Source organism: Sus scrofa, chromosome 8 (assembly GCF_000003025.6).
Source record: "Sus scrofa isolate TJ Tabasco breed Duroc chromosome 8, Sscrofa11.1, whole genome shotgun sequence".
Lineage (NCBI taxonomy): Eukaryota > Metazoa > Chordata > Mammalia > Artiodactyla > Suidae > Sus > Sus scrofa.
In genome coordinates this window covers 124,597,155-124,611,599 of record NC_010450.4, presented here as the reverse complement: position 1 = coordinate 124,611,599, position 14,445 = coordinate 124,597,155, and the positions used below count along the sequence as shown (strand labels likewise).

General features: G+C 37.0%; 1 protein-coding gene across 23 annotated transcripts in view; it reads left to right on the top strand.

The window, feature by feature from the left end:
* Nucleotides 1-14,445, top strand: part of BMPR1B (bone morphogenetic protein receptor type 1B) — a 499,194-nt gene that overhangs the window by 424,242 nt on the left and 60,507 nt on the right. The window contains exon 1 of one of the 23 annotated variants that reach the window (XM_021100426.1): nt 26-537. The gene's annotated coding sequence lies outside the window, so the exon portion shown is untranslated. 23 annotated transcript variants of the gene reach the window in all.

Below are 14,445 nucleotides of genomic sequence, written 5' to 3'. Positions count from 1 at the left end.
GAAGAAAGAAAATAAGCCAAAGAATTGCATGTTGAAGTATCATTCTACATGTCAAAAGGATAATATAAAAAAATAGTTTCTAGATATTTAAATGTTGTATTTTTTCTGCCTTGCATATATAATCTGAGGCAGCTTTCAACCATCTGGAAATGTTACATAATACACTGTGGTCAGTGACTTTTTTTTTTTTTCTTCTCTTTCTCTTTATTTATTTTTTTGATTCTAAGGTTTCCTTTCTCTTTTACCTTTCCACTGTCACATGCCATGTATCCTGAACATAGCCCAATGCCTGGCCAGAATCATCTCTCTCGCCAGCTTATAATCAAAGGGAGTACTGAGAAAAACAGCTGAGCTGTATTAGGCAACCACAGTCTGGACTGCATTTCTTAACTGCTGAATAACACATCACAGGTGCAGGATTAGTGCTGCCTACGGTGCTGGGCTTTTTAGTGGAAACCCCTAGCAATTCTGGGCTCCCTCCTCATGTCTCATCCCGGGGAACCTGGCAACGATCTATCAAGCGTACAGAAATCAAAAGTGAGTAGTGGGAGCAGCTTAATATCTTACAGAGGCTGGCTTGCCCCTCCAGAAATGTAAGGAAGATCAGTTAAGCCAATTCTGGCACACACACAAAAAGAAACAGTCTTAGAACTTTGTCTTTCTTGGCATGGAGGGTGGGGAGTAGAACAGTTCAAGAGGTTTACATGTCTTGTGCACAGCAATGCAGGGCATGCAAATGCAGTTTACCTTAGCCATCCAGCGGTGTTGAGGTTACTTTTAAACTACTGAAAGTTTTCAGGTATTACTTTAACTTCTGTGTTGACTGCGTGTCTGAGTGGGTGTGTGTGTTTGCCTCTGTGCATTTTCCAGTACTGTCCTAGGCAACATCAAGGGCTATGGCTGTGTAGGGTCTTGTGGTATAATTTGATTATTTGTAGTTTTTGACATTGTAAATTTTTCTGCTATCTCTGACATATGAGTCTCAATTCTTAGATTTATAAAAGTGTCGCTTTCTTGCAGATAGTTTTTAAAAAGTTCAAAAATATTTTAAAGTATAAATTAATGATTAAATATTATAGCAAATGTTTTGAAAATATAGTTCCTAAGTTATTTAACCTTGATCAGGAAGGCTATAGATTGTTTTAGCAAGATAAAGTATATAGTCAGAGATAAATTTTAGTAATTCATGTTATTTTTGGTACCTATCTTAGAAAACTTTTCTATCAAGCATAACACATAATTGTAAACAAAGCCATGTATATAGCTCTACAGATTTGGTACAGTTGTTTCTTTAGTTTTTCTCTTAAAACTCTATATTGGCTTTCTAATATTCAGATTTCATTTGAATTCACTTTGCTGCTGGTTATCCTTATTCCATAAGGGTAAGGATACGTTTCACCATAGACCTTGAAACTCATTGGTGATGATAGTTGAAAATAGCACATTTTAAGTTAAGTTTTTAAATGCATATTCTCTGTATTTCATGCCTGAAATATTTGAACATTTGAAATAGTAATACACTTGTATTTTTAAGATCAATATGCTCCTGGACTAAAGTATCTTTTAGCAATTATCCAATTAGAGGATTCAGAGCGGATTAGAAACAGAGAGACCTTAAATGCTTTCCAGGTTTTCTCTTTAGGGGAAAAGAATATAGTATGAACCTGGGTTCTGATCTGTCTGGCTTCATTGTTCTTCTTTACATAGATGTCTGTTCCAAGTAGTTGTACAAACATCAGACTGTCTCGGGGGTGCGTGGGAAAGCTCCAGAGTAAGTTTTGGTGTGACGGCAGGTTGCACGTCCACTTTAATTAGCTTCAGAAGTCTGTGAAGCAGAGCACTGATAGAAACCTCTTTGGCTTGGTGATCTTCCCCGTCCTAGTTGACTTCGACATTATTGACCAGGAGGCTGTGGTTAGTCTCTTCTCCAGCCATGTGGATTCGAACAGGCACATGAAGTATTTTAAAATAACGGAGATAGTTTTAATTTTTTAAGTCCTCCTGTTAACTGTGATGACTATTTTATGGATGTAGATTCACTTTGATGTTAAATTATCTTTAAACATGGTGAATAGTCGCTTAGAAAGTTCATTATTTCTTATATTGATACTTTCATTAAGATACAGTCTTGTCGTGCCTTAGAGGACTCTCATATATTTAGTTTATATGAACATTTTGGTCTAGTCACTCCAAATTCAAAAGCATTTTGAAACCTGGGGGGAAAGCCAGCCCCTGTTGTACCTCTAAAGAGTGTCAATGCAATGTTCCAAGAACTGGAATTGCTGTTCTAAACAATGATGGGACTTACTCAAGCTCATAGCTCTTGTATTAGTTACCTACAAAACAGTTATAAGTGTATACGTTGTATGTTCACATTGATATACTATTTCATCTTTTCATGATTTGTTCAACTCATAATCCAGCAACCCGTAAAATGAAACCGTTGCCTTATTGAAGCTTTCACTTTGTATCCAGATGTTTTGGGGTCTCTAGGCAGCGCTTTTATGATGTAAAATGTTGAAAACATGATTATGATACCGAACCTGAGTGATGTGGGAATGTGGATGTAAGTGCGGTGAAAAGGGAAACAATTGCCAGTAAATGGAAACATATAAAATTTCTTAGGAAAGCCCTGTTTTCTTTAGAGATCCAGCACATCTCTAACATTGTAAAACGAATGCGTTTTTCTTAACCTATTGAGTAGTGTCAACAGTGAACCGCTGAAATGAAAAACTGTCAGTGTTCCTGGTTTTGGTGCTTATGTTTTCCATAAAGGTTATTGGTTGATTACTGCCACTCCCAGTAACCTTCCCTCCTATGCCTTGTGCCTAGGACTTGCTGATATTTGACAATTATATGTGGCATTGTGACATTTATTTTATTGTTTTCATGTAGTGTTTTTTGGTTTTCCATCTGTGGTTGATTTGTCTCTCTGTGCTCCACATGCAGTTGATTTGTCTCAGCAGCAAGATGGTTATGTTACTGAAGGCATTTCTGGAGCTCTGGGCCGTTGTGTTACGTAGACAGGATGGATTTAATGATTATTTGCTCAATGAATGAATGTACCACAGGAAAAAAGAAAATTATATTAGTCAGCCTTGAGCAAACTAGCCATATGTTTCTCAGAGCAAAACGCTCCATATTTCTGTAGAGTTTTTGTGCGTCGTGATGAATCCAAAAAGGCCAAGTTAATGGAAGTACAAGGAAGCAAAAGGAAGGGGAATTGAAGAGAGAATCAGGGTTGAGAGAAAGAGGAGGGGGAAAGAGGAAAAGGAAGAGAAATAGCAACATGTAGGAGATGAAGGAGTTGGGGAAAAGAGCAAAAACAATTAAGGGAGGAAAAGAGAAGGCTCTGAAGAATGAAAACAAGAGAAACAGCTTCAGCAGCACAGAAACGGACACCCGTTTACTGTTACTCACTCTTCTCATCTTGTGCAAGGATCTGTGGGGTGCTTCACTTGGAATACCCCAGCAAGTTCTCCTCGCAGGCCACTGTGTGCTGCTGCCACTCGCCACATGCTTCCTTAGGAAGGTTGAGTGACTTGCGGAGGCCACAGGGTGAAGCTGGCTAAGCTGGGGTTTGAACTGTTGTGTGTGTCACGCCCTATATCCTGCTCAAGCCTGAGTCCACTGCCTGGCGGCCTTTACCAGGTGGTGGCTTCTCACCTGACACTTCATCCCCCTCTGTAGCATGCTGGCCCAGGCCCTTCCCACCGCCCCCTCCCCTTGTCCCCCTCTCCTCCGACTTCCAAGACTCGTGAAGGAGAAGGGAGTTCCTGTGCTCTTAACACCGCTGTTGAGAACTCAAAAGTCTACGCTTTATAATACATGGGAGTTTGTTTTGTTATTTATTATTATTATTTTTATTATTATTTTCCCACTGTACAGCAAGGGGGTCAAGTCATCCTTAGATGTATACATTGCAGTTACAGTTTTTTTTCCCCCACCCTTTCTTCTGTTGTGACATGAGTATCTAGACATTGTTAAAATCTTAATTATCCTTAGATTTTGTTTTCAAAAGAGTTTAGGTACCTATCCCAACGTTTTATTAATGATTGGGTTTCATGTTGTTCATATATATATTTTTTTTCTAAGTTCTTCTTGCAAACAACATAGAAAATTTGTTTGAAAATGTCTTGGTGTAATGAAAGAGGGTCAGGACTTTTGAATAGATTATGCTTATCAGACAGTAAGTTATTCAATTAAGTGAAATGATTTAAGGCTTAGGTGATGAAAATAAACCTTAGTTATCTATTTAAACCCACTCTTCAGGATCACTAAAAGTTATTTTGAAAATTAATATTGTTTTCAAGCTCTGATTTTGTTTTAGTCCTCTGTATTTGGGGGTTTTATTTTTAACCAAAGTGCTGTTTAAGCAAGTTTTGGCTGAGGGAGGAAATGGGCCTTGATTCATTTTATTTTTTATCATAACAGTATGGATAGTGACAGACTGGACCGTTTCCAGAGTGTTACTGGACAGTTCAGTCCTTTCACATTTTCTTCCACTAATCTTTTTACCCAAGCTACGTAAAGTACAGACTTACTTGAAATGAATTTGAATTTCTCCTCTTGCTCCAGCCTGCCCTCTGGTGAACAATAGGTAGAACAGAGAAGACTAAAAAATCTCTTAATTCTTGAGATATTTAAAGAGCTAAAAAGTGAAAAAGAAAATGAAAAAAAAAATAGATTCCTAGTAGATCCTGTGGCACAAAATAATTACATCATCTTTGAATGAATTTTGAAGATTCAGATCCATTTCTTACTGCACTGTGTGCCTGAGAGTTAATATCCTTGAATTAACTCCACCATAAAGATGGTTCTCTGAGCGTTGTAACATGACAGCAGATTCTGAGATTCTCTTCACTGTGATATATAAAACAGTATTTTATATCACAAACTTAAGATGCTCCATCGTATTTTTGAAGTGATAAGAATGTTACCAAGAAAAATACTCAAAACTAAATTTAGCTAAAACATACTTTAGGGTGTATTGGATGAATACAGAAGCTTAAATTTATTTCTTGCAGAATTGTAGTATTGCAGGTTTTTTTTTTTTACAATTTGCTTTTGCTCTTTTTTCTGATTTTTTTGATAAATCTTTTTCATTTTTCTAAAAAAACATATGGAAGGGTACATTAGAATGTAAAATAATATAAAGATAATAAAAATCAAGAATTTATTAAGTATGTAAACCAAAAAAATGAGTTATTTTATAGTGTTTATACTAGCTAACAATTGTCTGCTGATTTCATATAAGTGCTTTAAAGAAACTCTTTATAACTGCCTTACTTCCTAACTTACCCAGGAAAGAATGGCGTAGAAAAACTTGTACATGACTATATATAGATATGCACTCTAGCTGAAAACATGCATATAACTACAGCATATACCCAAGAAAAATAGTCAAGAAAAATAACCATCTGTTAGCCTTTGTAATTGAATGAAAGTCACACTGTTGTATGCTGATCGTTCAGCTATTTCATGAAGTTTGATTAATTAGCCTGAAAATCTGTAAATCTATCTCATATATGAAAGTCATAAGAATTATAATTTAGTTGTGATTCATTAAGAACACACACAAATAGATGTTTTGAAGGGATCTTGTGGTTCATTTGCTCCCTGAAAATCTACTGATCCTTTGAAAAATGAGAAAAAATTACAGGTTGGCTTCCACATGCCCTACTTTGGTAATAATTTGGATGGTTAACTATGTGGATTAACATAACGTAACCAGCTCAGTTAACAGGGCAGCATCTCAAGCTTGTGGATTCACACCATTAAGCTAAGGATTGGCATTAGAGAGGGAGCGGGTTGGAGGGAGGAAAGCAACTGAGAAATGGACTGAGCTCCTCAAGAGAGATGTATCTGGTGTAGTATTTATTCCTAAGATGTTTCTGGACAACCTGAGTTTTCTCAGTTTTTTTTTTTTCTCCTTACATTTTGTTTTTTTCTGTCAGATTTGTTTATAATTCTGTTACTAAGCAGTGAAAAAGTCTTCATTGCCTGGAAAGCTATTGGAAAGAAACAATCAGTCTTATTGAAATTCTTTTCAACTTAATTTAGTAGAGACCATTCACTATTTAGCTTTCCTTGGTGGAATTTTTTTTATTTAACTTGTTGATTTAGAAAATACAGTGTACTAAATTATACATAATGTTTCTTTAATAATTAGTCATCTTCCAATTGTTTTCAGTGATTATCATTTATATACAATTTAGCACAAAATCAAATAAACTGAGGATCTAGTTAATACTGATCTTACATTATTTGAATGGGCTAGTCAAACTTTATTATATCTTAAAGTCTGTCTTTCTCCTGTTTCAAATGGAGGGATGCTACAAATGTAATAAAATGTAAAATATGCATTTTGAGAATTGTTTTAATCAAACATCAGGTATTTGGGATGTATCTTCATTATCACTACTCCACTGTTCACTTAAATGCTCACATTATCATAAATATATATCTTTGTCTTTTTTCTTCTCTTATTTTGACATGGTTATCAGGCTAAATTCATGATTTTATGAGGTTATTATTCATGGTATATACATGTCAATGGTTTTTTTATGCCTTAGCTGATGTGTTCAGTCTTGTTTTTGATCCAAAATGCCTAAGCTTGTCTGTGTGAGGCTGGCTAGGTGTTCAATAAATGCAAAATTACTTTATGTGAAAGTGATCCCTTTATAAATTCCTTTTTATTATTATAGCAGTAGATAAAAGTTAAGTTTGTCATTGATCCTTTATCTCAAATGTCAACTAGCTATTAGGAAAGTTCTTAAAGAAATTGAATCAATAATTAAAAACCTCCCAACAAACAAAAGTCTACTTCCAGATGGCTTCACTGGTCAATTTTATCAAACACTCAAAGAAGAATTATTACTAATCCTTCCCAAACTCTTCCAAAAACAGAAGAGGAGGAAAGACTTCCAAAATCATTTTATGAGTCCAGCATTACCCTGATCCCAAAACCAGACAAGGACACCGTAAGAAAAAAAATTACAGACCAATATCCCTGATGAACGTAAATGTAAAAATCCTCAAAAAAATACTAGCAAACAGAATTCAACAGTATATTGAAAGGATCATACACCATGATCAAGTGAGATTTATTCCAAGGAGGTAAAGATGTTACAAGGTCCACAAATCAATTTCTATAATTTCCACATTAACAAAGTGAAGGATAAAAATCATATGATCACCTCAATAAATGCAGAAAAAAGCATTTGACAAAACTCACCAACCATGTATGATTTCAAAAACTCAACAGAATAGGTATAGAAGGGACATGCTTCAACCTGAAAAGGATATTTATATAACAATCCCACAGCTTGTTATATATAATACTCAGTTCAGTAGCATACTAACAGCATACTCAACAATGAAAGGCTTAAAGCTTTTCCTTTAAAGTTAGGCTCAAGACCAGGATGCCTACTCTGGCCAGTTTTATTCCATATAGTATAGAAAATGCTAGCCAGAACAATTAAGTATGAAAAAGAATTTTAAAAACCTAAAATGGAAAGGGTGAAGTAAAATTGTCACTATTGGCAGATGGTATGATATTATATATAGAAAACCCTAAAAACTCCACCAAAAACTGTTAAAATTAATAAATTTAGTGAAATTTCAGGATACAAAATCACTGTACAGAAATCTATTGCATTTGTATACACTAATAATGGATGACCTATAAGAAAACAATTTCTATTTACAGTTGCGTCCAAAAGAATAGAATACTTAAGAATAAATTTAACCAAGAAGGTTAAAGACCTGCATGGTAAAAATTATAAGACATTGATGAAACAAACTGAAGAAGATACAGACAATAATCCATGCTCATGAATTGGGAGAATTAATGTTGCTAAAATTTTCATACTACCCAAAGCAGTCTACAGCTTTCATATAATTCCTATCAAAATTCCAACAGCATTTTTAAACAGAAATTGAACAAACAATTCTAAATTTGTATAGAGCCGCAGAAGACCTCCAAAGAGCCAAAGAAATTTTGAGAAAGAAGAATAAAACTTGAGACATCATCCTCTCTTGTTGCAAACTGTATTACAAAGTTGTAATCATTGAAACAGTATCGTATTGGCAGAAAAACAGATACATAGATCAATGGAACTGAATAGAGAGTGCAGAAATAAACCAACACAGTTGTGGTCAATTAATCTATGACAAAGGAGCCAAGAACATACAATGGTGAAACAACTGTCTCTTCAATAAACAGTGTTGGGAAAATTCGATCATTATCTTATACCACACACAAAAATTACCTCAAAATGTATTAGACTTGAATGCAAGACCTGAAGCCGTGTAACTTCTCGAAGAAAACGTAGGTAGTAAGATCCTTGACATAGGTCTTGCTTCTGATTTTTTGTATTTGACACCAAAAGCAAAGAGAAAAGCAAAAAAAAAAAAAAAAAAAAAAAGTGGGACTACATAAAACTGAAAAGCTTCTGCCCAGCCAAGTAAACCATCAACAAAATGAAAAGGTAGCCTACTGAGTGGGAGAAAATACAAGTTTTGTGTCTGATGAAGGGGTTGATATCCAAAATATATAAAGAATTCATATAATTCAGTATCAAAACAACAACAGAGTTCCATTTAAAAACTGGGCAAGAGCTCCCATTGTGGCTCAGAAGGTAAAGAACCTAATGTAATGTCTGCAAAGATGCAGGTTTGATCCCCAGCCTTGCTTAGTTGGTTAAGGATCTGGTGTTGCCACAAGCTGCAGTGTAGGTAGCAGATGCAGCTCAGATCTGGCATTGCTGTGGTGTAGGCTCTGGCTGCAGCTCTGTTTCAAACCCTAGCCTGGGAACTTCCATATGCCATGGGTTTGGCCCTAAAAAAGAAAATAAATAAAACTAAAAATGGGCAGATCTAAATAGACATTTTTCCAAAGAAGACATACAAATGGCCAACAGGAACATAAAAATGCTTAACATCACTAATCAAAGGATATATATATATATATCAGACCCCAATGAGCTGTGCCCTCACATCTGTCAGAATGGCTGTTGTCAAAAAGACAAGAAATAACAAATGCTGGTTAGGATGTGGAGAAAAAGGAACCCTTGTACTGCTGGTGGGAATGTAAATTGGTTCAGCCACTATGGAAAACCGTATGGAGGTTCCTCAGAAAGCTAAATATAGGACTATGATATGATCCAGCAATTCCCCATCTGGGTATTTATCCAAAAAAGTGGAAACACTAACTTGAAAAGGTACATGCACCTCTGTGTTCATTGCAGCATTATTTACAATGGCCAAGATATAGTACAACCTAAGTGTCCAGCAAGGGATGGATAAAAAAGATGAGTGTATGAATATGTGTGTATATATATTTGATGGAATATTATTCAGCCATTAAAAAGAATGAAATCTTATCATTGATGATAGTGTGGATGGACCTTAGGGCATTATGCCAAGTGAAATGTCAGACAAATATTATATGACTCAACTTATGTGTGGAATCTAAAACAAAGCAAAATCAAACACAAGCTCATAGAAACAGGTTGGTAGTTGAACAGGCAGGGGTAGGGTAGCATTCAAAATGAGTGAGGAGAGTTAACAAGTACAAACTTTTCCTTATAAATATGTCATGGGGTGTAATGTCCATCACCGTGAGTATAGTTAATAACACTGTATTGCCTATTTGAAAGTTGAGAGTAGATCTTAAAAGTTCTCATCATATGAAAAATATTGTAATTATGTACAGTGATAGATGTTAATTAGACTTATTGTAATTATTTTGCAATATATAAATTGTCATACACCTGAAACTAATGTTGTATGTTAATTATACCTCAACTAAAAAAAGATCTTGTCTTTTAAGTGTTCTTAGCTTTTAAGATGAGTCTAATCAGATGTATTTATTCTGCTGCTACTGCTTCTCTTGTTCTTGTCTTTTGTTAGCCTCTAAATATCACTCAATTATTTTAATTTTATCTTATGATCAAAATGTTATGGATTATGTAATAACAATTTTCATTTCACAAGGAGTTAAACACATACAGGTTAATTGACCACTAAGTAGCAATTGCACATTTTTACGTAAATGACTGGCTTGATTATTTTAGCAAAAGCAGACACCTCTCCACTTGTCTCAGAATTGCATTTAATCATCCATTTATTTAATGCTAATTAAAAGCAATCATTTATCATCTCATTGCTTTTACTTGTTCAGGTCATATTGTATGAAGGCAGCCTTATATGCTCAGTCTGTCTTCTGTTAACTCAGTTGATAGAAATGATGTCTTTATTATGAGCTAGCTGTACTTACCTTTTTTTTTTTCTTTTGAATGTGTTTTTGGTAAAATAGCTTGTATCTGACTGCATGTTAAAGCGTTAAGCATTTTTTGAAAGATTACCCAGCAGCATTCATCTTTGTAATCCCTATAGAAAGGATGGTTCTTACTGGATTTGTCTAGTCTTTGAGAGCCAGAATTTGAGTATAAAGGTTGCTTGAAGTTAAGAGACTCGGGTATCTTAATTTAACTGAAGTAGTTAACTTAGAATGCTCTACAAAATACCACAAAATAGATTTTTGATAACTCACGGTATAGAAGGATGTATTTGGATCTAGTACAGCTTTAAGCATGTATATGTAGACACATAAAGCGTAGTAAACCATAAGGGGTTTAGTGTTAGTACCAAGCCAGTGGTCATTAGTCCAGTGCTGAATCTCACAATGAAGATTGGCTAGAAAACTTGCTTCTTCGTCACTGGATTTTCCTTTTTGATTTCCTGTTACTTTCTTGCTCACAAATATTCTTAATTCCACATTAGAATATGAGACTAGTCATTTCCCTATTTTGAACTGAGAAGCAAATTTGCAGATGCTTTCAGGAAGCTTCACTTGTTATCTATTGCTACTCCATAGATCCATGCTGCTGTGTGAACAGGATTCATGGCCCCTTTGAATGCACACTGTGAAGAATTCCAGGATGAAAAATAGGAGAATTTCATGATGCAGAATTGAGTAATTCCTTCACAGGGTGATTAAGTTTTCCCCAAGAAGTAGGATCTAAGTAGGATCTTCACATATTTCATCATATCTATATAGATGTGAATCTTCCTATACATTTATTGCACTTGCACCCCCCCCCCACACACACACACAGAAGTTACAAGAGGCTTTTAAATGAAAGCATCTCCCAACTTCTCCGTCTCCGTTAGTAACTACAGCAGCACCTTTTTACATTCTTTTTGTTATTATTTTCCTAGGTATCACCAAACGAACAATTGCACTACTACTGCTTGATTATTCCGTTTTATATGTTACCTTTGAATTCCCATTATAGACATTTTTACCACCCTCATGCCTACTGTACACACACACATTTCTGTCCCCCTTCGTCCGTATATAGCAGTTAAAATGTTATTTGTTTTCTTAGTTTCCTATGTTCCCATTATTAAATTATTTTTCTTTTTTCTCTTTTTCCCTTTTTTTCTTTTTTTTTTTTTTTTGTTTTTTTAGGGTCACTCCCATGGCATATGAAGTTCCCAGGCTAGGGGTTGAATAGGAGCTCTAGCTACCCGCCTGCACCACAGCCACAGCAATGCCACATTCAATGCATGTCTGCGACCTGCACCACAGCTTATAGCAATACCGGATCCTTAACCCATGGAGCAAGGCCAAACTCAGTCAGTTTAACTAAAACACTTGAGTTACTCTATTATTTACAACTTTTTGGGCATTTCTCTCCCCGAGTCTCTTGCCCTGCCCCCAGTCAGGCCTGGTGTTCCTCGGGTCCACTCCTTAGCTCTCATCTTTTCATCTGCCTTCACCATTATCCTGAGAAAGGAAGCCTTTCCTTTCTTTAGGATGGTTTGTCCTGTTATCAGGAACCCATTTCTTCTGCTTTCTTGTTTATACCCTCATTTGGGCAGAGCTTCTCCTGCCATAGCTTTCCGTGAAAGATGCATGACAGGTAAATTTTCAAGACCTTGAAAAATCTTAAAATGCTTTTCTTCTATGCTTATTTGATTTGTAATTTTCGAAGGGATTCATTCCTAGATTTGAAATACTTTTCCCTCAGAACTTTGAAGAAATAACTTTATTCTAGTTTCTGGTTTTGCTGTAGCAAGTTCAATGTCATAGTTACTATTATTTTTTTGGCTGCACCCTGAGCCTATGGAAGTTCCCAGGCCAGGGAATGAATCCAAGCTGATGCTGTGACCTACACCACAGCTGCAGGAACAGTGGATCTTTAACCTGCTGTGCCACAGCGGGAACTCTGCCACAGTTTTTTGTTTTTGATGTTTTATTTTTAGGGCTGCACCTGCAGCATATGGAAGTTCCCAGGCTAGGGATCGAATCAGAGCTGCAGCTGTCAGCCTACACCACAGCCACACCAAACCCAGATATGAGCCGCATCTGGGACCTACACCACAGCTTGTGGCAATACCAGATCCTCAATCCAGTGAGTGAGGTCAGGGATCAAACCCACATCTTCATTGGATACTAGTCGGGTTCTTAACCTGCTGAGCCATGATGAGAACTCCCTGCCATAGTTATTTTTAATCTCTAAGTATATCTATAGATAAATTTGGGATCTCCCTTTTTGCTATTGTTTTAACATTTCAAAATAACATGCCCTTGTCTGAATCTATTCATATACTTTGTGGGTCCTTTCATTTGAGGTTATGGAAATCCTTTTTTTTTAATGGCTGCACTCACAGCATATGGAAGTTCCTAGGCTAGGGATTGAATCTGAGCCACAGCTGTGACCTATACCACAGCTGCAGCAGTGCCAGATCCTTTAACCCACTGTGCCAGGCCAGGGATCAATCCCTTACCTCTGCAGCGATCTGAGCCACTACAGTAGGATTTTTAACCCACTGCACCACAGCATGAACTCTGGGTTATGGGAATCTTGCACTATTTATGTACTAATTTCATTTCCTTCCCCCTCTTTTCTCAAGTCTTCCTTTCTAGAGATGTTATTATTATTCAGATGTTGAGTTTCTTGTATTAATGCTCTAATTTACCTACCTGTGTATCTGTGGTTTGCCCTATATCATGGGAGGTTTCCTAATCTTTATTTCAGTTCTCCTACTGAGATTTTTATTTATGCAACCACATTCGTAGAGTTCCCTATTTGTTACTCTGTTTATGTAGCAACATATTCTTGTTTCATTGATGTAATATATTTTTTATAAAGCTGAGAGCATTAATAATAGGTTTTCTTTAAATTTTGACGTTTCCTTCCAAGTTTCTTTCCTCTGTGCATTTATTTTGTTTTCAGCCTTTGATGTTTGAGGGTTTCTTAGTATATCCAATGACCCTAGAATTAGTGGCTTCTGCATAAGAGAAGGGAGCATTTTAAAAGCTGATGGGGGAGTTCCCACTGTGGCACAGTGCATTAATGATCTGGCTTGTCCCAGTGGTGCCAGTTCCACCCCGGCCCTGTGCAACAGGTTAAGGACCTGCAGTTGCCACAGCTGTGTCATAGTTCACAGCTGTGGCTCTAATTCATCCCTGGCCTAGGAACTTCCACACGCCACAGGTGCGGCCGAAAAAGGAAAAAAAGAAAAAGGCTGATGAGAAGCTCTGTGGTGGGTCGATGCTGTCATCAGAGACATCAGTGTAGGTTAATATTGCAGGGCTGTTTCACTGAGAAACATCTAATGCCCCTGTGTTTGGATTTTGTTCTTTACCTGGTCAAATTCTTGAGTACAGACGGCATAAGGCAGGCTGCACTGAGTTCCGGAAGCTGTGGGGGTGGCAGTGTCACTCAGTGTAAATGCCCCCTGAATGTGTGCAGTAGTGGTGCCCTTGCCGCCTCTCTGGTGCCCTGTAGTCTCTCACCTTAATTGTGAAAATGGGAAATAAGGAAGGCATCTCAGTGCTATTATGCATATTGGATTTACTCTTCTCGTCTTCTAGGGGGGGAGGTGAGGAAGAAATGTAACCACCCTGTAGGGAATGGAAGAGGGTCGCTGAAGCCCTAACTACTTCTCAGATAGATTTTAAGCCGCCTCCTGCTTTCAATGCTCCCTTCACTCTCACGTCTAAAAATAACTTGTGGTACCACTGTGAAGCCTTTAGGAGCTAAGTGGTTGGCTTGTATTTCTTCTTGGTTTCTTCCCACCTTTGGAGAGAATCAGCAGTCTCAGCTTTATTAAACCAGTTACTGCTTGTCCTCTGGTTTCCAAGTTTTTACTGCCACTGTCTTCTCTGGGTCTCTTTTATATCATTGGTTCTTTTTTCTTAGCCATTTTCTTTTCTTTTCTCTTTTTGTCTTTTTGCCTTTTCTAGGGCTGCTTCCTGCGGCATATGGAGATTCCCAGGCTAGGGGTCGAATCAGAGCTGTAGCCGCCGGCCTACACCACAGCCACGCGGGATCCAAGGCACGTCTGCGACCTACACCACAGCTCACGGCCACGCCAGATCCTTAACCCACTGAGCAAGGCCAGGGATCGAACCTGCAACCTCATGGT